Source organism: Tupaia chinensis, unplaced genomic scaffold, assembly GCF_000334495.1.
Source record: "Tupaia chinensis unplaced genomic scaffold, TupChi_1.0 Scaffold000279_1, whole genome shotgun sequence".
Classification (NCBI taxonomy): domain Eukaryota; kingdom Metazoa; phylum Chordata; class Mammalia; order Scandentia; family Tupaiidae; genus Tupaia; species Tupaia belangeri.
The window spans coordinates 1,845,827-1,864,165 of record NW_006159762.1 but is presented as its reverse complement, the minus strand read 5'-3'; the positions used below and the strand labels follow the sequence as shown (position 1 = coordinate 1,864,165).

At 40.8% G+C, this 18,339-nt stretch overlaps 1 protein-coding gene and 1 pseudogene across 1 annotated transcript in view; both read right to left on the bottom strand.

Annotated features, from left to right (window-relative positions):
- BAIAP2L1 (BAR/IMD domain containing adaptor protein 2 like 1) overlaps window positions 1-18,339 on the bottom strand; it is a 101,498-nt gene that overhangs the window by 44,907 nt on the left and 38,252 nt on the right. The gene's annotated exons all lie outside the window — the stretch shown is intronic.
- Window positions 11,697-12,173, bottom strand: LOC102470412 (40S ribosomal protein S18 pseudogene; annotated as a pseudogene).

Sequence of the window (18,339 nt, the reverse complement as noted above, 5' to 3'; positions counted from 1 at the left end):
TTGTCTCTCTTCTCTTCCATCTCAGTTAGCTTCGCCATTATGAATGTTCTAAATTCTTTATCAGACATTTCCATGATTTGCATTGAACTGCTTGTGGATGAAGAGGAGTTATTCTTTTGTCTTGGAGGAAAGGTATTTTCTTGCTTTCCCATATTTCTTGTGGTCCTGTGGTGATTTCTTGTCATCTGATGGATGGTGTGTTTCTTTCGAATTCTTGAAGTTCAGTCAGAAAGTTCAGAAGCAGAAAGAGGTGATCGGGAATCTCTTTGCCGTTCTGTTGTGATCACAGGTGCAGCAGATTCAGTAGATATTGAGGAATATGTTAACCCTAATAGTATTTCAATGTTTAGCTACAGTGCCCTTAGATCTATCAGGAGCCATGAGGAATCTTGTTCTCCCTATTACAGAAGTTTCTAATCTTCATGGAAACAACTGTTTTAGAAAAAGAGAGGCTTCTGCAGTCAAGTTGCAGACTCTAGTTGTATCTGGAATACGAACATTGGGTACCACCTGCAGGACCCAGAGCCCCAGCAGGGTAAGCTCTCTCAGGTGGGACTGGCATAAGCTCTATCATCAGAGCCACCAGGAGCAAATTCCTGGCAACTTGTTTCCTGTCACCATGTTGTAGAGGATTTAGTAACACTGAGATCCCATCTCAGAGGATCCTTAGTCAAGAACAAGACCAAATAAATGGTGTGTGTGTGTGTGTGTGTGTGTGTGTGTGTGTGTATGTGCATTTTTGTTTACAAAGTTTTCATTTTACCAACAAGCAAGAGGCTGCAACACAGACTCTCTGGAAACTTAGCAATCCACGCTGTAAGGATAAAGTGTGCTGACAGTGAGATGTGGCAAGACCAAGGCTATGCCAGACATTCACCGTCATATCCCTTCTAGCTTCCTGAGATCCGGTAAAAGATAGCCAAGAAAGGGTGAGATGAGAACAGAGAAAGCTGATACAAATCCTTCATTTTGGAAGTCCAGCAGTAAAAGAAAAGTGAGATGACAAATAGCTAGAGAGAACATCATTAGATAATTTTTTTCTCTCTTTTAAGAAAAGGGGATGACTATATAATGTGTGAAGAATGAATAAATGGAAGCCAAAAAGGTCCCCCAAACTGGAATACTGAACTAATTTTAAACTTACATATAAGAAACGTTTGAAAAATAATAAAATGTTACTATTGCTACAATGGGACTTAAATCTCACTGGGAACTATCATGAGAAAACATTCTGGATATTTAAAAATCATATTTTTCCTGTGAGATAGCGAGCAAATGTAAGCCCAGAATAATTCCAGGGATCTAGTCTTTCAATACCTAGAGCAGTATCCAGAATAGATGTCTTCTCTGAAAATTAGAACCAAGTATTCATTATATAAAAGAGTAGGAAGATTTGGGGATTAGGTGACAATTCTGCTTTTAGGGCTGGTAAACTGATTTAGAAACAGATTAAGTATTTATTTCCCATTTGACTGATTAGCAATTAAACTAATTTAGCCTAAAACGCTGGACATTAAGAATCAAATTAAATAAAGCACTGAATTTGAGAAAAAAAATTCCCAAGTTGGATTTTATTTTTATTTTAGCTAAAAGGACAATTGCTAATTTATTCAAGTATATTTATCAGTTTTGCATCCATACACAGATCACAAGCAATTGTTTTCTTTAGAACTCACTGTAAAAATGCAACATTTAAAGGTTAAGAGTTTTCTACATGTTACTACATTGAGTTAGGTAAATAACATTAATTATTCATCTCCCTTCTTCATTGATTATATTAGGGCTAAAATACAACCATTTCAAAAGCTAGCAAAAATGAATGCATTATCAATAATAAATAAAGCCGACAACTACTTATTTTCTATAACTAGTTAACTGTAGGCATTTTCATTTGAGGCTTTAAAATGACTAAACCTGAAAATTTAAACAATTCTTGGGAACCAGCAGTTAGCGTAATGGCTATGTCGCTGGACTCCCACGTAGTCGACCGCGGTTTGCGTCCCGGACCCGGTGGCTTAAAACTCACGCCGGGCGCATGTGCGTGCGTGCCCATGATCCCGAGAGGAGAATGGAGGAGAAGGGATTGCGGCGTGACCATCCCCCCTGGGGGGTGATTTCTCGCTTTCTGTCTCTATGTCTCTCTCTGTCTGTCTGGCAAGCGCACGCGCCCTATAGCGAAAATCTCTCTCTCAAAAAAAAAAAAAAAGAAAAAAAAATTTAAACAATTCTTTAAAAATATTAAAATAGGACCTAAAAACATAAAGATAAAGTGTTCAGTGAGCACAATGCACAGGTAGAAAAGGTACTAAAAGACAGTTCCAGTTTAATATTACTGAGTAAAACCATCTTTAAAAATATTTTTTTAGGGGCTAGTGAGTAGTGTGGTGGTTAAGGTGCTGGACACTCCCACATGGCTGGCCATAGTTCAAGACCTGGACCTGGTGACTTATTTTCTCACTTTCCCTCTCTCTCTCTCTGGTCAAATTAAAATAAATGAATGAATAAATAAAGTTAAAATAAATAATTCTTTAAAAATTTTAAAAAATGTTTTTGCCATAGGGCATGTGTGATCACCAGAGAAAGAGACAGAGACAGAGAGAGGGAAAGTGAGAAATCATCCCCCGGGGGGATGGTCACACCACAATCCCTTCCCCTCTATTCTCTTGGGATTTGGGGCACACATGCATACATGCCATACATGATTTTTAAGCCGCCAGATCTGGGACTTGAACCATGCTCTATCATGAGGGAGTCCAGCACCTTAACCACCATGCCACCCTCTGGCTCACCATCTTGAAAATTTTAAGTGAAGAATTTTAAGAAGATTTTTTTTTTTTTTTGTCTTTTAGCCATCACTTATAGTCGAAAGTTTTAAACACACACACACACACACACACACACACACACACACACAAACAGGGGTGATTCTCCTGAGTTCTAGGTAATAGGTCATTTATCCGTTGATCTAAAACCACATATGCAGATAGAAGCTGAGTGAAGTCTACTCTACCTTCACTATTAGGATACGAATTTAAGGGAGAATCTGCAAAACCTAGAATTCATTTTACCATATAATTGGACTCTAAAACGTTCATAGAAACATGGAATTGAAGTACAAGTTTATTTTGGGGCAAAATAATTTTTTCAAAATTCATGCATAGTTTTCTCAAAATACACATTTCCCATGGACATTTTGACGCCCTCTAGGATCTAATAGTAACAAGTGAAATAAAGAACCAGAACAAACAGAATAAGCCAGTGCCTTCATTGTTCAGACGTTATCCCTTCCTTCTTTTATGTTGAGGGGATGATGCCGAGCACCAGCAGACAGCTACAGGACACTCTGTCAGAGTAAATAGGTATCGAGCCGCCGGTGCTAACTGCCCTGAGTGCTGGTCTCATTGGGTTCTCGCCACCTTCTAAGGGACATACTGTTACCACCCTCACTTCAGAGGAGAAAACTGAGGCTTTGAGAAGTTAGATGGCTTTCCCAGGGTTGTACAAGTGGTGGAGTGAGGATCCGATCTTGGCCTTCACTTTTTATTTTAAAGAGAGATTTTTATTTGGAGAGGTTTTTGCTATAGGGCGTGTGCACTCACCAGAAAGACAGAGACAAAGAGACAGAAAGCGAAAAATTCCCCCCCCCCACCACCCAGGGGGATGGCCATGCCACAATCCCTTCTCCTCTATCTATTCTTCTCTCAGGATCCTGGCAACGCACGCACACACGCCTGGCGTGAGTTTAAGCCACCAGGTCTGGTACTCGAACTGAGTAGACCACATGGGAGTCTAGTGACATAGCCATAATGCCAACTTCTGGTCCTTTAGAGATTTTTGCTATAGTGCGTGCGCTCACTGGAGACAGAGGGAGAGAGAGAGAGAGAGAGAGAGAGAGAGAGAGAGAGAGAGAGAGAGAGAGACAGACAGACAGACGTGAGAAATCACCCTCCAGGGAGATGGCCATAATGCAATCACTTCTTCTCCATTCTCTCAGGATTTTGGGGACACATGCACATGTACCCCGCATAAGTTTAAGCTGCTGGGTCCGGGACTTGAATCATGGTCAACTATGTGGGAGTCCAGCAACGCAACCATTATGCCATCTGCTGGTCCCTTGACCTTCACTCTTAACTGTTTTTATCTTCATTCAAACATGCAGAGAGAAATAACATAGAGGAAGGTATTAGATTTGCTCTCCTGGGTTCCCAAGGATGGAGTGATGCCCAGGATGTGTGAATTATAGGGAAATAAATATCTACTCAGCATCAGCCAGATCATTTTAACTAGTGGTGTTTAAAAACGGAACTATATATCTTTAGAGGGCTGAGCAGTATCATGGAGGTGTGTGAGGGCTGGCCTGGCTCCTTGAAGCCATCTCAGCCAGAGGGCATGGGTCATGCAGAAGGGAATAACCAAAATAGTAGAAGGACTCCCCACAGCACCCTGTGAAAGTCAGTTCCCCACCTCCCATCACAGAAACCCTGACACAGTGGCCAGTGGAGTAGGTGATAGCTACCTCCCCAAAGTAACTAATTTTGAAATAAACCAGTATGTGTTTTAGGAAGGGCAGGGAAATCTGTATGCTTGCTGTATAACATCCAAGGAGAAGGGAAACTTGGGAAAGGGCTGCCTAACCTATTACTGCTGCTGAGGGCTTTGCTTCAGTGCGGTGAACTGGGCAGAGGCGGCCTCACCCAGGCCCATTTCAGTCCTGTACTTGCTAGTTCAGAATCTCCCAGTGTTCATCTGTGAGGTGGACAGAGAACACCCTCCTTCTAGGACCTAGTGAGAATCGAATGAGAAAACAGACGTGAAGCGTCTGCCTGCCATGATCCTCTGTAATGGTAAGTTTCTGGCTAGAGGAAGTCACAGGCACCGAGTGTTGGACAGGTGAGACAGGGACACTCTTGTTCACAAGGATAGAGAACTTTCATTCACACGACAGACTCCAAACTTGCATTTCCAGTTGACAACCTGACATTTCCAGGTAGTGTCATACATAGCCCAAACTCTCTCCTTGACAGCCAATGACCAGCAGATATCTTTGCCCCAACCTTCCATCCCAATCCGAGTCACCACCCTTTTTCATCTGGACTGAGTAGCCTCCCAGCCAGTGTCCCTGTGTCCACCCTTCTATAGTCTATTCTTTAGGTAGAAGCCAGGAAGAACCTTTGAAAATGCAATCAAAACATGTCACTCCTGAGCTCAAAACCATCAGAAGCTCTGCCTCCACCCCAGGATAAAAGGCAAGGTTCTTCCCTGCCCCACCCTAGTATCTTCTTGGTTTCCAGACCTCATTTTATTGCATTCTCTGTAACAACCTCAACCAGATAGACTTCTACCCAAGCTGAATAAAGCTTTAAGGTCTTATTTGCGCTTGCCAGCCTCCACTAGAATGATCTCCCTGAACATCTACCCCCTTTAATGCATGCCCCTAACCACCCTACCTACATCAGCTCTTCATCCCTTTCCTCCATCACTCAGCAGCCCTTCGCCTTATTACTACCTGGCATGTTAGATTTGTTTGTCTGTTTACCACCCACTAGAATATTGTTCTGTGAGAGCAGGAATTTTTGTTTTATTGATTTATTCCTGTGACCAGAACAATGCCTACCAGAGAGTAGACGCTTGTTTAATGAATGCACTATAATTTAAATAAGAAAGAAAAACTAGGGGCCAGCAGGTGGCATGGTGTTTAGGGGTGTTGGACTCAAACATGGCTGACTACGGTTTGAGTTCTGGACCTGGTGGCTTGTTTTCTCACTTTCTTCTCTCTTGCTCTCTCACTCTGTCCCTCTCTGGTCAAAATAAAATAAACAAGTAAAGCAAGCTCAATAAAATAATTTTTTTTAAAAAAGAGAAAGAAAAACTATCAGACTCTCCTGATTAATGAATATTTGGTTTCATGTGAATTTCAGCATATCATAGAATGACCTCTGCCCCAACTGAGGGACAGTCTTTCCCAAGAACTAAAAAGAACAAACTTTGTATCTGACTCCCCTATTACAATGCTTACCTTCCTAGCACACGGGGCTCTATGTCTGTGCTAGTAGAGGAAATTTTAAAGTGAAATGTAGATACCCATCAACAACGATGAGTAAATGGATTAGCTATCAATTCAAAGACATACATGTAGAAGGTCACATTTGTTTATTTATTATTGCCAGAGGGCACATATGCTCACCAGGGAGAGACAGGGAGAGAACGGGGAGAGGGAGAAAGCACTCCCCAGTGGGTTATGGTCAGCTGGAATCCCTTCTTCTCTATTTCTCCATCCTATCTGGATTTTGGACACATACACACAAGTGCCCAGCATGTTTTTCAAGCTGCTGGGGCTGGGACTTGAATCACGGTTAGCCATGAAGAATCTGGCTCCCTTAAAGACTAGGCTATGAGGTCAGCCCAGAATGTTACATTTAAAAAGAGGTAAACAGGCCTGGCTCCATGGTCCGGTGATTAGGCAGCTGGATCCTGTATGGCCAACCACATGGTCTGAGTCCCAGATCTAGTGGCTTGAGAAACACACCAGCACATGCACATGTGCATGCAAGGCAGCTACTTCCGAAGGGAAGGAGAGATGGAGAAGAAGGGATTGTGGCAGACCCTTCCCGGAGGGGAGGACTTTCTCCTCTTAGGCGAGTGCAAGTGGCCTCCAGTGCCAGAAAAACAAACAATACAACAAAACAAAAGCAGTGTGCAAATAGTTTATAATGACAGGTCTTAATTATGTAAAAATAAGACATTTTAAAATAAAGATACAACTGAGTTTAATGTTTATTAGGTTCATTTTTCAGCAAAGATATTAATTTCTTAAAAATGTAAGGTATATTTTGGGGTCGGCAGATGGCATGGTGGTTAAAGGCGCTGGATTCCCACATGGGCGACTACAGTTCGAATCCTGAACCTGGTGGCTTGCTTTCTCACTTTCTCTCTCTCTCCCTCTCTGGTCAAATTAAAATTTAAAAATGTAGAAATAAATAAAGTTAAATAAATTAATTCTTTGAAAAATGTAAAGTATATTTTAACTCTTGTTATAAAATTAAAGTGTAGTTCTAAACATCCCAGAGGGCTGGTAAGTTATTTTTAAATATTAATGTGAAATGAGAACCTGTGTAGAGAAAAACGTAGGATAAGATGAACAAATTTAATCATATACGTTTATAAAAGAGAAGAGACCCTTAGTATGTCACAAATTTCTGTTACAAAAATGGAAGCTACTGACTAACAGCCATGCCTCTGAATTATAAATACCTGAGTCATACCAGCTTCAGCACTCAGGAGTTACAGGAATAGGCTTATTCTGGACTCTAAAAGCCCAGCTCTTGGTTATAAGGAACTTGCCATTTATAATAATTTGCCTCTTTAGTCACCTAGTAAAAATGATTTTGTCCTTGAACCCATGCTCCTAAAGTATTAGTCAGCTTTTAGTAACTCAAAACCTTTTAGCCCTAATAATACTAATTCTTATTTCAATTGGAAATGACACATACAAACAGAATCTGTTGCCTAGCCCATTTTGTTTTTACTCATTATCTCCCGTGGAGCACTCCATGAGCCTTAAATCCCAGGTAAGTGTAAATATCTCCTGTTTCCCTCCATCTGCTCCCTCCATCAGAAAACACCACCCTTTCTACCTCCAGTGCTGACCACCAGTATAATGCACATTTCCTAGCACCCTGCTTCCCTTGCACCTCCATGGGGCTGGGATCATCCTTTTCTTTTCTTTTTTTTCTTTCTTTCTTTCTTTCTTTTTTTTTTTTTTTGAGAGGTTTCACTATAGGGTGCGTGTGCTCGCCAGACAGACAGAGACATAGAGACAGAAAGCGAGAAATCACCTCCCCCAGAGGAGATGGTCACGCCGCAATCCCTTCTCCTCCATTCTCCTCTTGGAATCTTGGGCATGCACGCACACACACCCAGCGTGAGTTTTAAGCCACCGGGTCCGGGACGCGAACCGCGGTTGACTACGTGGGAATCCAGCGACATAGCCATTATGCTAACTGCTGGTTCCCGGGACCATCCTTTTCTGTGAAATCCTGTAACCTTTGTACCCTTTCGCTCTTTTAATCACTGTAATATAATGTTATGGTCAACGACAGATCATATACACAACCAGTGGTCCCGTGAGATTATAATGGGCTATGCCATAATGCTTAGGTAGCAGGCTGTATCACTTAGGTTTGTGTAAGTATACTCATGTTTGCACACTGACCACAGATGCTTTTCTCAGACTGTATCCCAGTTACACCATGCAGGACTGTATTTTCAGTCTCCCTTACTATGTCATAGGTTATCTTGAAGGTGGGGACCAATTCTTATTAACGCTATACATGATGGCCACGGTGTCAAGAAAGCCTTAGAGAATTGGATTTGTAGCATTAGAATCCCAAAACCTTATCTGATGCCCTCATTTTGTCAATCAACAAACACTTCCAAGCTCTTCTTTGGCATTATGTACTTCTCACAGCCTTGCCTCAGCAAGTTTATCACTGAGCTGGACAAGGAGGCACATCTGTTCAACTATTAAAAACTCCACCTCTGGTATCCCCCTATGGTAGACTGCAGAAGGACCATAAGGACACATACCCTCAGATCCAGAACTCTTCTTTTTTTCTGGAGAGGTTTTTTTTGCTATAGGGCGCGTGCGCTCGCCAGACAGAGAGAGACATAGAGACAGAAAGCGAGAAATCACCCCCCAGGGGGGATGGTCACGCCGTAATCCCTTCTCCTCCATTCTCCTCTCGGGATCTTGGGCACGCACGCACACGCACCCGGTGTGAGTTTAAACCACTGGGTCCGGGACATGAACCGTGGTCGACTACGTGGGAGTCCAGCGACATAGCCATTACACTAACTGCTGGTTCCCAGATCCAGAACTCTTCTTGAACACTGTTGCAGACAGGGCTGTTCTCAGCACTTTTCCAGATTTTATAGAAGAACTTATCCCAAGGCCATTTCTTTTACTGAAACAAATTCTGGCTTCCTATTTGCTCCGTCCTTTCACAGGATTTTGGGAACCAAAAGATCTTAATCCTGCTCTCACATGCCCGGTCTTCCAGTTTTTAAAAACTACTTTCATAGACAAATTACCTGCATGGACAACGGACTTTTGTGGTGACCTCCTTAGGGAAAAGGATACAGAACTATAAACTAAAAAAGTACAACATCTTACTTATTTCTCTCTCTCTCTGGCTTATAAACCAGTGGGTTTGTGTACTTGCTAGAGAGACAGAAAGAGAAAGGACCCTCTAGTGGGAGTGTTCATGCTATAATTCCTTCCCCTTCATCTCCTCTTTGGGATTTTGGGCATGTGTGCACATGCGCAAGGTGTGTTTTTCAAGCCACCAGGTCTGTGACCCAAACAGTATGTTCGGCCACGTGTTACTTGGCTCCTCCAACCACTAGGCGATGGGACCAGCCCAAAGAATAAGGTTTTAGAAGGGCTGATGAAATGTGAGAGGCCTAAAGTTGAGTCCCTCAAGCTTGTCGTACGTTCTCCACTACCTGTGAAATCAATCAACTTGAGTTGAAGCCTGAACTTCATTCCTTACTCGTTATTCAACCATTTTTCTTATCCATAAAATGGGCATAATATCTCTTACCTCAGACGACTACTGTGAGGATTAACTGAGACGCCTCAATTTTGTATTTCCACTGATGCTAACAAAATGAACACTGAGTGAGGGTCACCTAAAACTCTGAGGGGTGATGGTGAAGTCTAAGGCAGCACGCACGGGGAGTGCCGTACAGCACACAGCAAACGTTTAAAAGACTTCAACTTTGGATGCTAATTCTGGTTTTTGGATTTCTTCTTATGTGAAAAGTTGGGAAGAATAAGGCAATGACTAGATGGGCATGGTACTGCAGATTGGGCTGCCTAAATTTTCAAGGGGGCTGGGAAATTAACTGCTGATCCTACAGGTTTCAAGGTAGGGTATGTATGGTCAGGCTCCTGAATTGTTATAATGTCTATTACATTGTTTTCAGTATAAATGAATTAGGATACTCCATACTGGAAACATTTCTGAAGTGTCATTCCCTCCCCCCCTCCCCCCCCAGAATACACATAAAGTCACTAATAGTGGCATTTAGTATATTCACAATGTTGTGTGCCCATTACCAGTCCCCAGTTAAAAAAACATTTCACCACCCATAAAGAAACCCTGTATCCATTCTCCATTCCCCCCCTCTCAAAACCACAAAATTTGCTTTCTGTTATTTATGGATTTGCTGAGTAGATATTTTATACAAACCCAATCATATGACAAATGGTCTTTTTATCTGGCTTCTTTCACTTTAGCATGTTTTCTTTTTTTTAGATTTAATTATTAATTTATTTTAGACATTCAGTCCCTATACATAATATGAATATACCTCGCACCAGTCCAGTTGAGGATATTATACATGTTATCATCAACAGACAACAATCCATTTCTTTTTATTTTTAAAGAATCACTTTATGTAATGTTTATTTATTTATATATTTATTTTAATTTGGCCAGAAAGGGACAGAGAGAGAGAAAGTGAGAAAGCAATTCAGGTCTCAGACTCGAATCATGGTCAGCCATGTGGGAATCCAGTGCCCTTAACCACCACGCCACCAGCCAGCCCCAACAACAATCTATTTCTATGTCCCACTTTAGCATGTTTTCAAGGGTCATCTGTATTACAGCAAATATCAGCATTTCATTCATTCATTCTTTTTTCTTTAAACTTTGTCAGAGGGCACAGGTGCATGCACTTGCTGGAGAGAGAGAGAGTGAGAAAGCAACCTCCTGGGGAATAGTCACCCTGCAATCCCTTCTCTATTTCTCCTTCCTTTTGGGATTTTGGACACACACACACACGCCCAGCATATTTCTCAAGCTGCCAGGTCTGGAGCTGGAACAGCACAGCCAACCATGTGGAATCCAGCCACCTTAGCCACCAGGCCACAGGCTGGTCCTCAGTATTTCTTTGATTAAATAAATTCTCACTATATGAATATGCCACATTGTGTTTATCAATTCACCAGCTGTTAGACATCTGGGTCTGAGTGGTGCTGCTGTGCTCAAGACTGATGGATTTCTCTTGAGAGAGAAGTAGAACTGCTGAGTCTTATCATAACTCTACGCTTACAGTTTAAGGAACTGGCAGATGGCTCTCCAATGAGGCTGCTCCATTTCATATTTCCACCAGCAATGTAAGAGGGTTGGAATTTCTTTATGTCTTTGTCTACACTTGTATTGTCTTTTTAATTATGGCTGCTCTCTTGGGTGTGAAGAGATTATCTTGTGGTTTTGATTTGCAGTTCCCTAATGGCTAATGACGTTGAGATGTTGAGCATCTTTTCATGTGCTTGTTGGCATCTATACTTTTTTTTTTTGTAGAGGTTTTGCCTTAGGATGCGTGCGCTCATGAGAGATAGATAGATAGATAGATAGATAGAGAGACAGAGACAGACAGAGAGAAGGAAAGTGAGAAATCACCCCTTAAGGGGGATGGCCACACATCAATCCCTTCTGCATCATTCTCCTTCTGGGATCTTGGGCATATGTGTACATGCGCCTGGGATGAGTTTCATGCCACTGGGTCCAAGCCTTGAACCATGGTCAGTCATGTAGGAGTCCAGCAACCTAAATACTATGCCATCTGCTGGCCTTCTGTATCCTTACTTTTTTTTTTTTGTATATAAACTATTTATTAACAGTCAAGGCCTACAGACTTATTTCTTCTTGGACACATCCACGGTACAGCCACGACGGCCAGTTGTCTTAGTGTGCTGGCCTCGGACCCGAAGGCCCCAGAAGTGGCGCAGCCCTCTATGGGCCCATATCTTCTTCAGTCTCTCCAGGTCTTCACGCAGCTTGTTGTCCAGACCGTTGGCCAGGACCTGGCTGTACTTTCCATCCTTTACATCTTTCTGCCTGTTCAAGAACCAGTCTGGGATCTTGTACTGGCGTGGCCTCTGCATAATAATGATCACACGTTCCATCTCCTCCTCAGTGCGCTCTCCTGCCCTCTTGGTGAGAATGTCTGCTCTCCTCAACACCACACGAGCATATCTGCCCCACACCCTTAATGGCAGTGGTGGCAAAGGCTATTTTCTGCCGCCCATTGATGTTGGTATTGAGTACTCCCAAAATGTGCTGGAACTTCTCTGGGATCACCAGAGACATGGCGGCGGCACAAGCAGCGGCGTGTAGGCCTCCTGTGGAAGAGCTGTATCCTTACTTTTAATAATTCTGTTTAGTTGCCCAGAATAAGAAAAAGTATTCCCAAATGGCTGACACCCAAAAACATCTTAGAACCCCACCTGTACTAATAAGAAATCTATTGAATTTCCCTACCCTCCACCGCAGCAGTGGTCAGGACAGTACCACTCACTTCATGATCCTACCTACATCTGTCTTTGGCATGTCTGTCTCACATTTACTTAGCTGTCCTTCCTCAACCTGTCATAGGGCCCATGCCCCTCTTCTGTTTCCTGTGTACCTAACGAGAACCACTTGTTTTTGACAGGCTCTAAATCCTGCACCCCAACCCCCCATTTGTGAGTTATAACTTACTGCTTTTGTCTCTTAATTTCAGACTTGGCATAGCACTATGAAGAATCAGAAATTCACACCATTTGGAAGAGGATGGAAGTGACTCTCATAGACAAAGATAGTGGCCATGGCTGAGGCAGAACCTCTGGTCCTCTGTACAAGTTCCCTTCATTATGACAGGCCAGTCCTGTTTAACTGTTGTGGTCCCTGACCAGATGTTCTTCGGTTATGGCTGAGAGGCTGAGAATGAGGATGTCTACAGCCTTCCTAACTCGAGTTGTTACAATACAGAATATTCTTCAAGGAGAAAAAGACACATTAGGATAAGTGTGAAAATTGAATTTAAACAAGATAATTTTCTGTTTACACACTCCGAAATCTAAAAATATACGAGAGCAAGTAGAATAAGATTTAATGAAAAATAGGCAATGATGTCCAGATTTACATTTAGGGCGTACTTATCAAACGATCTGGAAGGATTAAATGTGAAATTGATTAATCTTGATTTGATGACTTAGCTTTTATGCACTAGTCTTTACTGACTGTAGTACGTCATTATATATATAGCTACTTCAAAGCTGAAAGAAGGGATGCTTTTCTTATAGCAACTTCTATTAAAAAAAAAAAAAGAGCAATTTATTTTATTTTATATTTTTGCCATGGGGCACATGTACTTGCTGGAGACAGACAGAGAGAAAGTGAGAAATCCCCCCCACCCCCCAGGAGGATGGCCACACTGCAATTCCTTCTCTATTCTCCTCTCTGGACCTTGGACATGCATGCACATGTGCCTGGCATAATTTTCAAGCTGCCAGGTCCCAGGTTTGAACCACAGTCAGCCATGTGGGAGCCCAGCGCCCTAACCACCATGCTAGCTGCTAGCCCAAAAAGTATAATTTATAATACAGAACATGTTAAAACTTTAGGGCTTTATCAGTACTTATACCAATAAGCCTTGATGATGTAGAAACTTACATGGTATATATTTATATAGACTTTATAAGTTATACATTTATAAATTACAAATCTATCTCTTTCTCTACAATTACTATAACTAAGATCTCTCCTGCTCCAAAAGGGACAAAGACCTACTGAGTGAGCAATAATCACTCAAAAATTGAGGTAGGAAAAGTCATTTGCAAGGTCTAAAGGCATTTATCATGTGTATAATTCCAGAAAAAATTTTCCCTATCTCAAACGGAAATTAAACAATAAAAAGTTGGAGTAAATGGTCATATTTTAAATATTTGTAAGTAAAAAACTAGCAAATCTTGACAATATCTGACAAAATTACAAAAGATGTACTTACACTAAAATGCTAGGGACAAATGTCAGTTTTGCATCGTGTGTTTCGCTTTTGACAGTATCTACTATTTTGCTGAGCTATCGTAGGCGGGATAATCTGACTGCTATGAAATAAAACATGTTAGAAAAGCACATCTTTCTGACACACAGAAAGCCAAACTGTCGTGATTGACCACACAGCTGGCACACTGCCTGCGATCAGATGAACCAGTCATCAACCAGCTGGGTGACTTCAGCAAATTACCCTAGTTTATACACCTGTAAAATGGATAATAGTTCATAATTCATACAGCTACCATGACAGCCACGTTTTTCTTAAGTCACCAGTATTTCTCTATCACTTAAAAAAAATAAAATTTAAAAAAGCAAAGACAGGGACCAGCCAGTGGCATGGTGGTTATTAACGTACTGGATTCCCACATGGCTGGCCACAGTTCAAGTCCCAGACCCAGGAGCTTGAAACTCACACTGGGTGTGAAGTACGTGGTCAAAATCCTGAGAGGAAAATGGAGGAGAAGGGATCAAGGCATGGCCATTCCCCTAGGGGAGGATTTCTCACTTTCTCTGTCTCTCTGATGAGTACACATGCCCTATAGCAAAAATCTCTCTAAATACCCCCGAAACAAAATAATGACATTTTCTGTATGTTTTCCATAACAGAATAAACTATATTTACAAAGATCCTTTTATTTTCAAGATAATAAGATGGAGAAATGAATTCTTGGTGGGCTAGCAGGTGGTGTGGTGGTTAAGATGGCTGAATATCCCAGGACTGAGTATGTGGACTCAGTGGCTTGAAAATCATGCCTGGCATGTGTGTGGGGGTGACTAAAATCCAAAGGAGACTGGAGGAGAAGGAATTACAGCTTAGCCATTCACCTCAGGGAGATTTTTCACCCCATTTCTCTATGGTGAGTGCACATGTCCTATAGCAACATTAAAAAAGAAAGAAAGAAAGAAAGAAAGAAAGAAAGAAAGAAAGAAAGAAAGAAAGAAAATAAAAGAATTCTCAGAGAATCTCTCTAAATCTGGCAGTTATTTTTATTTTTTTAAAGGTTTTTGTCATAGGGCGCTTATGCTTGCGTGGGAGGTGGGGAGAATGAGAAATCACTACCTAGGGGGAATGGCCACATCGCAATCTCTTCTCTTCCATTTTCCTCTCAAGATCTTGTGTACCTACATATGCACCTGGCATGACTTTCAAGCCAACGAATCAGGTACTTGCACCACAGTTGGCCATGTGGGAATCTAGTGTCTTAACCATCACACAACTTGCTGGCCCCCAAACTTCTATTTTTAAGACAAAAGACTGTCAGGTTGGATTTTAAGTACCAACAAGATAAAACTGTAATGAGTACTTTAAAAAAATTATTTATATTTAATTCCACTTATTATTATTATCATTTTTAATTTGATATGACAGAGACAGAGAGAAAGGGAAAGAGTGAGAAAGGAAGGCGCCAGGTCCAGGACTCAAACCATGGTCAGCCATGTGGAAATCCAATGTCTTTAACCACCATCCCACCTGCCAGCCCCATGAATACTTTTTTTTTTTTTTGAGAGGTTTTGGCGCATGCACTCGCCAGACAGAGAGAGACAGAGAGACAGAAAGCGAGAAATCACCCCCTGGGGGGATGGCCATGCTGCAATCCGTTCTCCTCCATTCTCCTCTTGGGATCCTGGGCACACATGCACATGTGTCCAGTGTGAGTTTTAAGCCACTGGGTCTGGGACGTGAACCGTGGTCAACTACATGGGAGTCCAGCGACATAGCCATTATGCTAACTGCTGGTCCCCCCATGAGTACTTTTTAAAAAATTGCATGATCTATAAACATTTTATCAATAATAAAAGAAAACCTATACTTTTCTGCACCCCCTAATGGTGAGGAGATAAAAATATGTTTTGTGCCCAATTTAAGAAACTAGGCCAATTTAATAAATGGTTCAACATAATGTAATATGTAACTAATCTGGAATAAAATAACAGAGTCTAAATTTACATAATGGTGCACAGAAAGGAGCTCAAAGCAAATTTATAAGTTCCCCAAAGAGTCTGTTATTTCTCAAGAAATAAATGAGAACTTTTACTTTTCTGTGCTTTAAAGATTAAAAAAAAAAAAAAATGGACTCAAAGGTTCTTTTACATATTTTGCCAGAACACTCTCCCATGACCATTTCTATTTTCCCTTTCAACCTTTTCAGTATTTTCAAAGTTTTAAAAATAAATATTGCTTGATTTAGGGACTAATATAGAGGTTTACTTGAATTTTAGTTTCCTCTGAATGAATACTGTTAGGTCAGTATGCTGCCCTGGCTGAACTGTATATGTGATGAAGATCTATGTGTATAAATACAGGACCACACCCTACAACTTGGAGTGTCATAATTCTACAACTTGAAGAGTCATAATTTTGACCCAACAATTAAGCACAGTGGGTTAAAATATCTTACCTGTTAAGTCCTGAATACAAAACTCTGGATTTTGGTTTTGGTTTGTTTGCTCCTTCCAACAAAGTTAAGTGGTTAAGGACTTAAACTTCTTATATTATGTGGTTGTTAGGATCATGTTTTTAATGTATGTTAAACCCGATGTTTAGATAGTAGAAACTGCTTTTTCTTTTGAGAAAAGAATATCAAATCCCTCACATGATCACTCATGTTTAAGCAAAGGTCCATATTTTAAAAATTTCTGGCCTTATGGGCCAAAATTCTCTGTGGCAATGGCTCCATTCTGCCACTGTAGCCTGAAAGAAGCCATAGATGATACAAGAACAAATAGGTGTGGTTATGTTCTAACAAAACTTTATTTATAAGCAGGTGTTGACCAGCCCCTGGCTGTAGTTTGTTCAACCCTGCGGTTAGAGGTATAACAAAAACGGGTCATCCTTTAGCAAAGTGAATGTGAAAGAGACTTCAGAATAATATTAATTATTATTATTTTTTAAGGTTTTTGGCATAGGGAGCATGTGCTTATCAGAGACAGAGACAGAGGGAAAGTGAGAAATCATTCCCCAAGGGAGATGACCATGCCACAATTCCTCTCCTCCATTCTCTTCTCAGGATCCTAAATAAACATGCACATGTACCTGGTGTGATTTCCACAGTAGAACATGTGGGATCAGTGCCTTAATCACAATGCCACCTACAGGCCCCAAAATATATACTAATTATTATCTACCAAAAATTGAGAGCATTTAACAAAAAACTGACCAGACTTTGGTCTTGCTCTTAAATCATTTGTATTTGCTTTCATCACTTTCAAATATAACTGGGAGGAAAAAAAAGTGGTGCTATTTTCTAAATATATCTATCATAGAAGAGACTCTATTCATAAAGGACCTTCTATTTTCAAGGAAAAAGGATGAAAAAATGAGTTCTTGGGGTGTAAAATGTATGCCTGGCAGATTTACAGATGATTTGAATCTGCCATTATTTTCTAAGTTTTACGTAATTAGAATAATTTACAAACTGTGTGTATTTACACTATTTACTTTTCTGTAAGAAGTAAATGATATTTATCAGAGAATCAGAGAAGCTACACCTTTGCTTGGCATTCACGTTTTTCATTTCTTGGTAACTCTCAGCCACTGTGGCGCAATAGTAAAATGCAGTGCCCTGCAAATCTAGAAGCCACACCAACAACAGATTTGAAGCCCCAGGTCAGCCTAAGAGCACTTGGGCAATCATGCTCAAGATCCTATCCTAAGGAATTTGAGGGCTGGGGAAAGGGGGTTATAGCATGATAAGATCGCATGGAGAATTCTTCTATCATTACAAAGAGAGAGAAAAGGGCCAACAGGTAACATGGTGGTTAATACACTGGACTCCCACATGGCTAACTGCAGTTCAGTCTTGAACCTGGCAGCTTATTTTTTTCTCTCCTTGGTGAGTGCACATGCCTTATAACCAATTAAAAAATAATTATAATAAATAAAATAAATAATAATTCCCTTTAAAAAAGGTTTTATTTATTTAATTCCATCTGTTATAATTATTTTTTCAATTTGATCAGAGAGAGAGAGAGAGAGAGAGAGAAAGGGAAAGTGAGAAAGTAAGCCACCAGGAATGGGACTTAAACCTCAGTCGGCCATGTGGGAATCCAATGCCCCCAACCATCACGTCACCTCTGGCCCAAATAAATAATTCTTAAAGCAAAAAAAGAGACATGCAAATAACCAGTAAGACTATGAAAAGATATTCAACATCATTAGTCACTAAATAAATGAAAGTGAAAACTAAGATGCCACTTTACACTCCCTAGAAAGGCAATAATAATAATAATAATAATAGTAAAGTCAATAATAAGTGTTGACAAGGATGTGGAGAAACCAGAACTTTTATACACTGCTGGTGGGAGAATAAAACAGAATAGAATAGAATAGAACTGGAACCTTAATACATTGCTGGTGGGAGAATAAAATAGTATAATTCTTTTAAAAAGTCTGATACTTTCTCTAAATATTAAATTTAGTTTTCACATGAGAAATTGTACTCCTAAGAATATA